This window comes from Castor canadensis, chromosome 3, assembly GCF_047511655.1.
Source record: "Castor canadensis chromosome 3, mCasCan1.hap1v2, whole genome shotgun sequence".
NCBI lineage: Eukaryota > Metazoa > Chordata > Mammalia > Rodentia > Castoridae > Castor > Castor canadensis.
The window spans coordinates 141,219,610-141,232,457 of NC_133388.1; positions in this window are offsets into that span (position 1 = coordinate 141,219,610).

Here is a 12,848-nt window from a genome sequence, read left to right on the forward strand (position 1 = left end):
GATATATCACTATAATCACTGTTAACCCATTCAACAAGGTCAAAAGATAGTGCAGCATATACATAAATAGGCACATATTACTACTTTTTAAAATCATGACCATTCATTATGTTTAGGTATGCCACTAAATTACTTAAGAATTTCGTTATTGACATTAGACATTTAGATTGAACCTAAGCTTTTTCTGCTGAGAAAATACTTTAAGGAACATACTTGTATATGTACTTGGGTGAACTTGCATGGATATTTCATTATAATATATTTCTATAAATTGAATTTTTCTCTCAAAGGTTATGTACTTTTTACATTTATATTCAGCCTTCATTGTCTTTTATATAAGCTGTGCTGATTTATAATCTTATTGCACTAGAACATGTATTCCTTTACCTTCTTTAACTCCAAATATTAATAATCATTATGTTATAGATTAAAATATTTTATCAAGTTTAGTTTTAATTATTTAGCAAGTAATGAGGGTGGTGAGGGAGGGGGTGGGGGCAGGGGGGAGAAATGACCCAAGCCTTGGATGCACTTATGAATAATAAAAAAAAAAAAGAAAAAAAACCAAGTAATGATTTTTGCATTTGCCTTTTAGTCACTTGTGCTTTTTGAAATAAATTTCTTTTTCTGAACATTGAGTGTTAAAAATATATTATATTAAGTGTAATAGTCACTTTTATGTAATATTTATTTTATTTTTACCACATAATAATTTGAGGACCATAAAATATTTTACAAGGAATGAAATTCATTAATTTTTAATTTTTATCTTAGTGTCTTGCTTGATGAAGACTTTATTTTATTGTTTTGCTGGATGGAGTCCATTGTGACATTTACAAAAGTTCTTGCAATAGGTCAAGTATGTTATACTTGAATTCACCCCTCATAACAAATCAGGTACAGTCCTTGTCATACTTTTCAAGTTGTTCTTGCTAATACATTTGTATAATTGTGCTAACTTCACCATTATGTCATTTCTAATGCAGACCCAACATTTCAAGCATTTCCCACCAAAATGTTGATGAAATGTTGATGTTTAGTTGATGAAAGGTATACAACCAGCATAAAATAATTCTGTGTAGTTTCTTTTCAGGGGTTGGGTTATGAAACATTGAAATACCTCATTAAGTCACATATATTTATCAGTCATTAAACGTTTATGAGCAAATGAATATATGAGCTAATTCCTTTATCCCTATCATAAAGAATACATGAAGGGATAGCAGTCCCTGTCCTCAGGCTACTTTGCTTTTACCTGAATTTGTGGATGGTGTCCCTGTACAATGAGGGTATCTTATTAGGAGTGAGTGCTGCTTTTCTGCACTTTTCTACCTCAGGACATTTTCGGAAATCATAGGAACTCACTCAGTAGAGCTCAAAATAACTCCTGTGTTAATGTTTTCTAATGCTGCTCTAACAAATTAGTGTCATTACTACCAACTTATTGTCATCACAACACATATTTGCTATCTTAGAATTGTGGAAATCAGAGAATCAAAGTGTGTCTTACTACTAAAATCAAAGTGATTGCAGGGCTACATTTCTTCTGGAGGCTCTAGGGGAATTCCCGTGTCCTAGCCTCTTTGAGTTTCTACAAGATGCCAATATTCCTTGACTCATGGCCAAAGGAAAGTTAGCAATGGCTTGTCAATTCTTTCTGACAGAGTACCACTCTAGTCTTCTGCCTTCTCTTTCTTTTTTTTCCCTTTCTTTCTTTCTTTTATTTCTTCCTTCTTTCCTTCCTTTCTTTCTTTTCTTTATTCCTTCCTTCCTTCCTTTCTCCCTTCCTTTCTTTCTTTTTTTTTTTTTTTTTGTAATGGACACACACAAATAATCTAAGATAATTACTTTAAAGTCTTTGGTTAGCTATGTTTACACAGTGAAAATGTTAATTTTCTTTTCCATTTAATTTAACAAATTCAGGAATTTGGACATGAATATCTTTGAGTAGTCATTGTTCTATCTGCCACAATCCTCAACCATTGAATTACTAAGAGATAGTAACTCAACACTGTAGTCTCTTGTCCACCTGGCAGATGATTCTGAGCCTCACTTTACATGTTTCTTCACAGAGTATGTAGTGGAAGTGAGTCTCAGTTGTATACAACAGAATGAATCCAGTATGTGTGCTGTGTTGGCTTTGACTCCTTTGCTGTAGGACACTCCCCTCTATCTCTTTCCTTCTTCCTGTGAATCAACTCTTAAGTGAATTATATGCTTCCAAATTCTTGTCTAAGGCTTTACTTTTAGGGAAGCGTAAACTAAAACATTTGTTACCAGAAGTAGTTCTAGATAGCAGTCTCAGAGAATTGGACTGTGAACCTAATTACTCTCTAATCAGAGGAAATATTGAATCCCAGGTGATTGATCCTGTTGGCACTTGAATAAAGCTTTGTAGATTGTGGTCTCATTATCAGCCTGTTTCATTAGCCAGTAAAGACTCTGTAAACATGATTACAGATGGATTACAACAACTGACAACTTTACAAAGTAGTGACCCAAAGTGGAACTGGATTGGATATCTTCACTGGAATAGAGTAACATGTTTTAGCACTTAGTAGACAGCTACATACACATGCACATTTATTTCAATCTGGATAAGTAAAGAAGATCAAAAACATTTTTCATTTTTATTTTCATGTGAAGGTTATCAGTTCTTGTTCAAAGACCATGTTAACTCTGCTTTGCTCTCTCACTCAAAGTATAACCTGTAGAGACAATAAACTCGCTTAATATTCTGCAAAACATCACTGGCTTAATATATGTACACCATTATTGTTTTTACCTAGTGAAAAATTTGTGGAAAGTATCCTGAATGTTATACTGAGAAACATTTTTACTGTTGAGTGGAAGGTGCGCCTCCAAAAGACGCAGGTCCTACTACATGAATAAAGCTTTTAGGGGCACAATAGTATGAAGCATGCCCATGCAACTCATATAAGGTAACAGAAAGTCATTCTATATGCATACCCTACCAAGATGGAAGAGGCACAGTGATTGGTACCCTTCTTTCAGTTTTGTAGTCAGAATATAATGCACATTGAAATTCTGCTACAACCTAGTTATCAGGAAGTTTAGAAGCTACATGCTATAATCAAGTGTCTGGATCTAGACATATCTATGATTCAGGTTCAGACTTAGTTGCAACATTCCCTGTCTCTTAGACCATGCATGCAACAATAGAGCTAATGTTCTTAGATTTCAATGATTAAAAATAAATACTGTTGAAAGTCTCAATAGAAGAAACACATTAAAATCCCATGTTTTATAAGCATACCATGTAAAATAAGCATGGTTTCCAAAGTAGTAGAATATTTCTCATTTCATAAAAATAGTTTTGGGGATTTTATGGAGTTTTTACTGAAGATAAGTGCCTGATCACTGATTGTATACTAACTGTGGGAATGAAGTGCCTACCATGTACTGGGTACATCAAAGCACATATTTCAAGAGCTTTCTTAGTGGCAAATTTATCTACTTCAGATTCAGCACATTATTGCCCCAGAATAATAGACACATTTTATAGTAAAAGAGGTGAGCTAATGGGCACATAACCATAATATTTCCTAAACATACTTTTTTAGCACATACTGCTGAAAGCAGCCAGTTTTCTGGAACAAATAAAGAGTCTTTTAAAACCTCTACTTAGACACCAACTCAGGAACAATGATTCATAGCCTGGAGGTTCTTTATCCAAGGATGAAGTACAGACTTTGAACCAATAGCTACTACAACAACACTAAGGGATGAATTGTGCCTTCCCTCAAATTCGTGTGTTGAAACCCTCACCTCCAATGTGACTATATTTGGAGACAGGGCTTCTTGGAGATAATTAAGGTTAAATGAAGTCACAAAGATGAGGTCCTAATCCTATAGAATTTGCTGCCTATAAAAAGATGTTCTCTCCACATACAAACACTAAGAAAGTCCAAGTGAGGACATACTGAAAAAGTAGCCATCCACAAGCAAAGCAGAGAAACTTCATTAGGAATTGAAACAGCTGACACCTTAATCATGGACTTTCTGCCCTCCAGAACTTTGAGAAAATAAATTTCTGTTCTTTAAGAAACATAGTCTGTGGTATTTTGTTATGGCAGCCCAAGATGGCTGACAAAAGGATTTAAACTTCTACCCAAGGTTATAATAGTAAATACATAATTACGGCAAACGTGTTCTAAAAAATTCTTTACTCTATTAGGGAAATTATCTGCCTAAACTCACAAAAATTCAGTCTTCAGGTGAGATAAAGCTGAAATAGATGGTAGGGGGGTTAATGGTTATTATTAAAATACAACTTGTGATTCACCTTCATAGTAAAGACTATCCCCTGTCAAATAATTGTCCAATCTTAAGTCTTTTTCAGAAATTATCACTGGCTATTATTTTGAAGGGTTAGCAAGAGAATGGAATAAGAAAGTAAAGTGTGAGTAGATCTAAGTGGGGTAAACTGGGACAGAGGTATTTCCTAATCCATAATATAGCACCTTGGCCCATGTCCAGATTCACTATCAGTTTTCATATATCCTTACAAAGTCTCATCTCAGGTGTTTATAGCTCCCCACAATTTTGCCTCAAGATTATCTCTGAAACCATAAACGCTCAAACAGCCTTAATCGATCTAGTCTAGTGTTAACTCAGAGAAGTTTTTTGAAGTGGCAATTCTGAGACATACTGTGTGGGATCTTCAGAAGAAATTGCGGTCCCACCTCCAGTGAGACAAGTACATAGTGACCTTCAGTGACAATCAGCCTGGTAGATCTCTCTTTGCTGAGTTTTCCTGCTCATTTGTTTTATACTCTATGCTTTTCCTTCACACCTTGCTTCTCAAAAATTCTATCCATATCAAAGTTTTGGGATGAACTTGTACTAAGACCTCCAAAAATTAATTTTGAACCATGTAAATGTAAGCTTAAATGACCTCTTTCCTTACCTTGCCAAATAAATTGAAAATAAAATGTTTAGATTTCAGAATTTCATCATTAACTATAAATCAGAGCTCTTCAAATGTTGGAGTTAAGCTTATATTGCTTGATCTTAGCAAAACTGGACTTGAAGAGTTCCTTTACATACACACATGGAAATAGGAAACTCCCTGTGTAGCTACTTTTATGTCAAGCTAAAATGTCATGTTTTTCATTTTCTCTTTTCTCTTTATTCTCCTACAATATCAGAGAACAGGAGGGTGGAACAAGCCCTACCCAAGGGAGGGTTAGCACCAGTGGGAGGGGAGATGTGTTGGGAAAGGAGGCAGGCGTGTGAATACAGTGCAATAAAATGTGCACACATGTAAGTAAATGCAAAATAATACCTGTTGAAACTACTTCAGGAATGGAGGAAGAGGAGGGATGAAGGAGAATGGTTGAGGGGGTGAATTCATGCATGATATATTTGATACATTGTAACAACTTGTGTAAATGCCACAATGTACCCCCACCCATCAGGACAATAAAGGAAAAAAAAAGTTGCTGGGAGGTCACCAAAGCAATTCTGCCCCAAAGATATTGAGTCTGTTTTCTTTCTCTATGACTAGGACTGTATCATTTAACTCTTTAATGCAGTGTACAGATCACTCTTAGACTCTGGAATCTAGCAGAAGAGTTTTAATTTTTTAAATAGTTGCCTAGGTAATCTGCATTTCCTCAGCTTATTATGACCCTCTAAGTTTTATAACATAATAACACATGACACAAGTATTTCTTTTTCTGTAGTGTAGGAAAACTCCTAGGATATCTGATGTGCTTGGAATATGAATAACCATGGTATTTAAATGGTATAAATGTATATTGATTATTTATGAAATTATAATTTCATTTATGACTAAAATTCTTACAAATTTCCAAAGCTGAAACTTAAAACAAGAAGGCATTTTATTTAGGGAATTCGTTTCTGTACTTTTCTACATGTCATCAAAGGTATCTCTAATAAACACTGTTTGGTAGCCATGCCTGGATTTTCCTCTGCCCCAAAGCATCAGCCTTTTGATGGCTTTTGGAAAGAACATATTATTGCACTCTCATTGTTGGGGATGTATCACTTATGGAAACAGTGATATAGTCAATAGGTAGTTCATGTTCTCCCCTTGCACATTTTTCCTGCACTTGTCAAAGTATTCAGTGCACTTGAATCTTTGGCTCAAGTTCTGCTTCTGAGAGAATATAACAAAGACAATTTTGGCACAATGCCACTACTGCCATAACCAGGCCACAACTAATTGGATATGCAAAAATGAGAGGCCATTGAATCCATAAATAACAATGACATAGTCAATTTCATCATTTAAAAAAACTGAGCTTATCACTTTTTCCTTCTAAAAACGTGAATTGAAATTGAAAGATCATACAAATAGAGTCCTCCAAAAAGTTTATTGGTCAAGGACAAACTATCACTAATAATAATAAAAATTAGCTAAATGATTATGAGAATAGGAGGAAAATGTGAAGGAAATGAGAGAAAGCAGAAAACAGGTGAGAGGATAGAGATGGAGCTAGAAAGGTAGAGATGGCGATATAGAGATGACAGAGATAAATGGAGTGAGATGGAGGGAGATATAAATGAAGGCGGGCATATTTTGGCATATTTTTATGTTATTGTTGTTGACACCTAAACTAAACATTTAACTATTATATATCATGCACTGTCATTTAATCTCTAATAATCATTTTTCATCATCCTCCATCTGTCCTTAATACCAAAGACATATAATTTTTTTATTGTTGTTATGTTAGCATCTCATCTCTAGTACTAATTTCTGTGTCAATAATCTTTTAAATATAAAGTTTCTTTAACACACAATCTAAAACTTTGTGTTTTTAATGACATACTTTCCCTTATCCAGTATGTGTCAGTTACATGTTAGCACCCATTCTCTTTCATTTTCTCTCTAGGGTCCATAATAAAAACCAGCACTTATCTGTGACAACTCCATTTTGATGAACAAAGGAGATGAGCAATATGGTAAAATCATGCAATGGTTATTTGAACTTCTGCTCAAAACTAACAAAAGTTACCTATACTTACATTTCATCTTCAGAATCAAATAATATGACCAACTCTGACATGATAAGATGAATAGTGTTATCTTCACATAGCAAGGACCCTGTGGTGAAGGACCTTGAAGCAAGGGGCCATACATAAAAACAATGTGCATTTAGACATCAGTTCAATGCATCACATCAGGTTAATGTTTCAAAAGTGTCTTTTTGGCTGATGCTTTGATACCATACTTAAAGAAGGTAGGATAGAAACAAGGATATCTATTAATAGACTATTTTAATAATGCAGGTTAAGAGAAAATGATGCCTTGAAATAGAGCCATGGAAGGAGTTAAAGAAGTGGTAAGATGCTAGATGTTTAAGAAGGATTACTGATCAATTGCTAACTGGATATGAGAGACAAAGAGAAGACAAGAATGACTTCAAGGATTGTACTTAGGCCAAAACTTCAAACCACTCAAAATTAGCCAAACTGGGAGGTTTGAGAGCTCAGTCTTCAAAGATTCCCTCACTTCTGACACCAACTGAAAGTCTGGAGAATTCTCTAAACCACCCTCAGCCTGATAGTTTGCTAAGACTCACAAAACTATTTAGGAAGCTATTGTGATCACAGCAGTAGTTTATGATAGGGGAATGAAGTAGATTAAAAACCATCAAAGTAAGTGCAAGGGCAAGACTAGGAGGGTTCCAAATGCAAAGCTCTCATTATCCTTTTTTGTGGAGTCAGACTGACTGTGTTACTTTCCCAGAATATGGAACAATCCAATGAGGAATATTGTCAGTGAAAGAAACCCACCTGAGCCTTGATTTCCAGTGTTATTTGGTTTTTGTTTGCTTGCTTTTAGGAGCAGGAAGGCCCTTTATACAGACATGGTTGATTGATTACCCTCATGGTTTGTTTCTGTCTCTAGGTCAACTAGTGACATATGAACCAAAGCCCTTATTCTAAATCAAGTGCCTGATCTTACTAGCATGGGCAGTCTCCAAGCTATAAGCTGTTCATTCCCCTCCTTGCACAAAAATACTTCTATCAGATATGATGCACCATACCAGGTATAAGCCAAGAGTAAATGTAAACCTCTCTTTGGGTAGCTCTGAATAATTTAATTTACATATAGTTATAATATCAAACCAATTATGTTGACCAGAGAAACTGGACTGTCCTGTATTTTTAAACTAAACATCCTCAAATCAGAGTGCATTGATTCTACGAACTGCATATCTACAATATAAAATATCAGTGGAATAAATCTTTTTGAGACTTATCTCAAAAGGTTTTCTGTGAAGGTAACACTCAATATTAATTTTAAAGAAGAAAAAAAGATAAGAGGAGAAGAAAACATTTACAAATGAGGAAAGCAATAATTTATGATAAAAATGAAGCCAGTACTATACTAAAGTATAGTAAACTAGGATTGACCACGTAGGATTAGAATGGAAATGTGCATAAAAAACAGATTGTGCCAGACTGTAGTAGACATTACAGTGCCCATATGTTTTACCTATCCACCTAAGAGTGCTCAAACATCTAGTGGCTATTAGACAATTCTGTTTCTCAGGGCTTTTTCCTCAGGCCAGAGGAATATGAAATAATACACAGCCATATGCCTAAAATAGTGGTTAATGAAATTTGGAATTATGTGTGTGCATATATACATGTGTGTGTATCCAGATTGATTCATGTTGCAGAGTGAAACAGATGGTATTTCCTAAAGTTAGCTCAAGAGTTAATACTCTACTCTTCCTACTAGTCTCTATACACCCTTCTTCAGTTATTTGGTTTCCACTATCATGTTCCCACTATGCAAGTGTTTTCAGGACTTTCCAAACAATAACAACAATATGAAATGAATCTTTACTTGCACTTGTATCTTTGTCCCTGAGGTTTCTACAGGAGGAAAACAGTGACACATAGATGAAGAAAAGAAAGGAAGGCAAAAAAGGGAAGGAGAAAGAAGGAATGAAAAACTATGAAAGATTTTTAACAATATCTAAATATTTTCAAAAACTCTCTGACTTCTTCACATGAAAGGCACTACTGGAGACAACAGTAAAGGAAGAAATGCTGTATAAGAAACAGTTGAAACACCTGGATAAATGATGATAATGATCTGGAGGAAGAGAGAAGACAGAGGATACAAATGAAAGTGGACGAAATAAGAATTCACTTGATAAAATGACAAGATGGATAAATGGGTTGGATTTTTTGCATGTACATAATGGAAGAATCAATAATGACCCCCACATTGTTTGTTCATAATACTTACGGGATGACAATGTTAATGTACGAAATTAATTTACTAAATTTGGAACAGATGGTCAGGAACTTCATTTTTGTCAGTTTTAGCTTGCCTATTTGTTATAATTGGAGATGCCAAGAAAGGATTTGTACATGTTTGGTACTAGGAAGAAAGAGTTAAGATTAGAAATTTAAGTTAGGGATCATTTAGTTTATAAATGCTGTTTAAAGTCATGGGACTGGATGAGATCTCCTAGAAAATAATCTTCATAGAAAATGAAAAAGGAGTAAATGAAAAGACTATCTTATGACTGCTTTGAAATCTATAGATTAAATTGTATAAATATGAAAAAATGTAAAATCAAAAATACAACATGAAAATATGCATGATATTATGTAGACTATAAGTGATAGAAGCCTTCATAGGCTTGATAAAATAGAAATTTGTTTTCATTATATAAATAAAAATAAATCAAACATATATATCAGAAGAAAGTATCACAATAAAAACTAAAGGGCAAAAATCACACTAATAAAATTTTTTATTATATTTATGCATTACTTTGGTTATTTATTAATGTAAAGGATTTTATGAATGTACAATAAGTCCAACATCTTGATAAAACATGGACATATAATATGAATAATAATCAATGAAAAGAAGAAATTGAAATCTCTAACAAGCGTATTCAAAATAAAAATAAACAGGTGAACCACTTGCCAGTAAACTGAGAAAGTGCAATTAATCACATAGTAAATATTTTTTCTTCATCTGTAGAAAGGCTTAAAAATGATATCATATATTGGCAAGTAATAAAAATAAACAGACTGATTCCTCACTGATAAAATCTAACTGTTTACTACAATTTGGATCTGGAATGTCTTTTAAAGTTGTGTATGCTAAAAGCTTGGTCATCAGTTTACAGTGGTATTGGGAGGTGGAGTTACCTTTAGGAAATGGGGTCCAGTGGAACGAAGATAGATCATAGAGGGTGTTCCCTTGAAGTGAAGTTTAGAATGTCAATTTCTTCGTCTCTTTGTTTCCTGGCCACCATGAGATGAACAACCTTCTTTGTCATGATGCCATGCATTCCCACCAAGATAAACTGTGCTATTACAGGCCCAAAGCAACAGGGCTAAGTGACCTTTGCTGAAACCTCTGTAACGTGAGCCAAAATGAAACTTTACTCCTTGTAAGCTGATTGTCTCAGGTATTTTCTCCCAGCAAAAGAAAACTGAGTCACACATTGCTACAATTTTTTGGATGCAATTGTGCAATAGTCTTCATCAATAACCTCCATGTTTTGATCTAGCAGTTGCTCTTCTAAGAGTTTATCCACAAAATAATTAAAAACATATTCAAAATTTTACCTATTAGGATTAAATTCAGAGACGTACCTTGGCAAATTCGGAATGTACACATTTTATTTGGATATGAAGACGTGACCCCTAGTTTTCATTTTGATGTCAATAATGGCAGAAACTTCCTCGTAACTCCATGGCTGAAACTCATAGAGATTTTGACAAACTTTGACTCAGAAATATTCAACTTAAAATAACCTGGAAGAAAGGAAAACTTGAAGAGGCAAGGATGTGCCGATTCCAAACATCCTCAATGAAGATGATTAATTTTTAGGTTATGGTCTTAGGCATCTTGTTTTAATGTTTTATTTTTTTATTTTTGGTGGTTCTATTGGAGTTTGAACTCAGAGCTTCAGTTCGCTAGGTAGGCTTTCTACAATTCGAGCCACTCCACCAGCCTGGACTTTTGATTTCGAGTTATGATAAAATGTCAGTGAAGCCAGAAGATCAAGTACAGGGCACTTAACTGAATGACTAATGCTGGGAGACTTAACCTTTATAAAAAGCTCTGCGATGTTTAGTAGCCCTTTATGCCACAGATATCCAAAGAAGGACTGCTCTAGTGAAGGTGTGAAGAAGTAAATTGGAGTCATGATGTAATCTCCAATGGCTAACATCTAAAAACCACAAACTGAGGAGTAGAGTTTGTGTTAGGTTTTAATTATTTTTTCTCAAATTAACTTCATGCTAAGCAAATAACAAAAGCTTATAAAGTGCAAATATTTGCCAACCTGTTAAATTCTTTGATATTTTTGTATCATTCAACACTCAATAAATATTTGTCGTATGTTGTGTATACTTCTTCAAACAACGTATAATTAAATTATTATTGCTAGACTAAAGAAATTATTTTAACCCATAGTTAATCTTTAAATTATTAATCACTATGTTTCTACCAAATACATAATTTATATCTATGATTAAATATATTTGAACAAATCAAAGCATAGCAAACAATACTGTTAATATTTCTAATAGGTATATTTCTTTCCTACACATATTTGAAGATAAGTTACCCCAGCATCATTTGCATTCTCTGCTTTAAAAATATAAAGTCTCATTTGAATAAACCAAAGTTCTATGGGTAAATACTAATCACATGCTAATTAACGATGAGAGAAATTTTAAAGTGATTTTTAAAATTATATATTCTTTTAAAGAAATTTCTTTAGATCTCTGATTCTACAGAAATATTTTATGTAAAACATTTTCAATGCAGAGCTGACATATATGGTTATATAATTTGTGAAATACACCAAAAGACAGAACCAAGTGTGTCTAATGAAGGCTGAAATGCACTCAAATATTCTCTAGGGTAGGCCCTGTAAGAGACAATGCATCTATCCTGGTATGAAGATCATGAGCACCACTGGTTAAAGTTGGTCCTGATTTAATGTATTTCTGCACTTTGCAGAATCATTCCATGTGCAGTACATATGCTTTGGGATTTTTTTGAGCCATTTTGAGGATAAGTTTTCAACAAGATACTCTATTATTTCCTTAAGATTTTCGTTTCTCTTTCCTATAAGCAAGGACATCTTCCTACATAACTACAAAAACAAAGCAGAAAACTGACATTTTTAGTTCACTAACAACTAATCCTCAGACTCCACTCAAGTTTTACTAAACATCTCCAAATATTCAGCACTCCATACTGCCTTTAGGGGTCATACCCCTTCTTAACACTGGACAGTTAGTCACTCTTTCCTGGACTGTAATGACCTTAGCAGTTTTGAATACCCCAGCAATGTAATTATGTAGTCCATCTCTCAATTTGATATTAACTAGTGCTCCTCATGTTTAAAGTCAGATTATATGTTATGAAAATAACCCAAAAATGAGGTTCTAGTCCTATCATATCTTCTCAAGTGACAAACAATTCTAATTTTGCTGATTGCTGATGATTTCATTTTGTTTATTCAATTAAGGTGGTTTCTGTGAGGCTACGCGACTGCAACTTGACTTTTGTTTTCCATTTATGATTAATAAAAATCTTGCAAGAGGTTGAAGCCATGCCTCATTAAATTTTTGTTTAATTGATTTATTCATTTTTATCAATATAGACTCATAGTCCATATTTTGTTGTTTTCAAGGAGTTATGATTTACTTTGATGCTCATTTTGACCCATTTTTGAGTAATCAGAACCTCTTGTATTGCCTCTTATACCTTTGTATGTCCCTATTATTCTTTGAGCTGAATTCTGACAAGAATTCAGACTAATTTTATAAATTTTTCTGCCTTGGTCACTATTTAA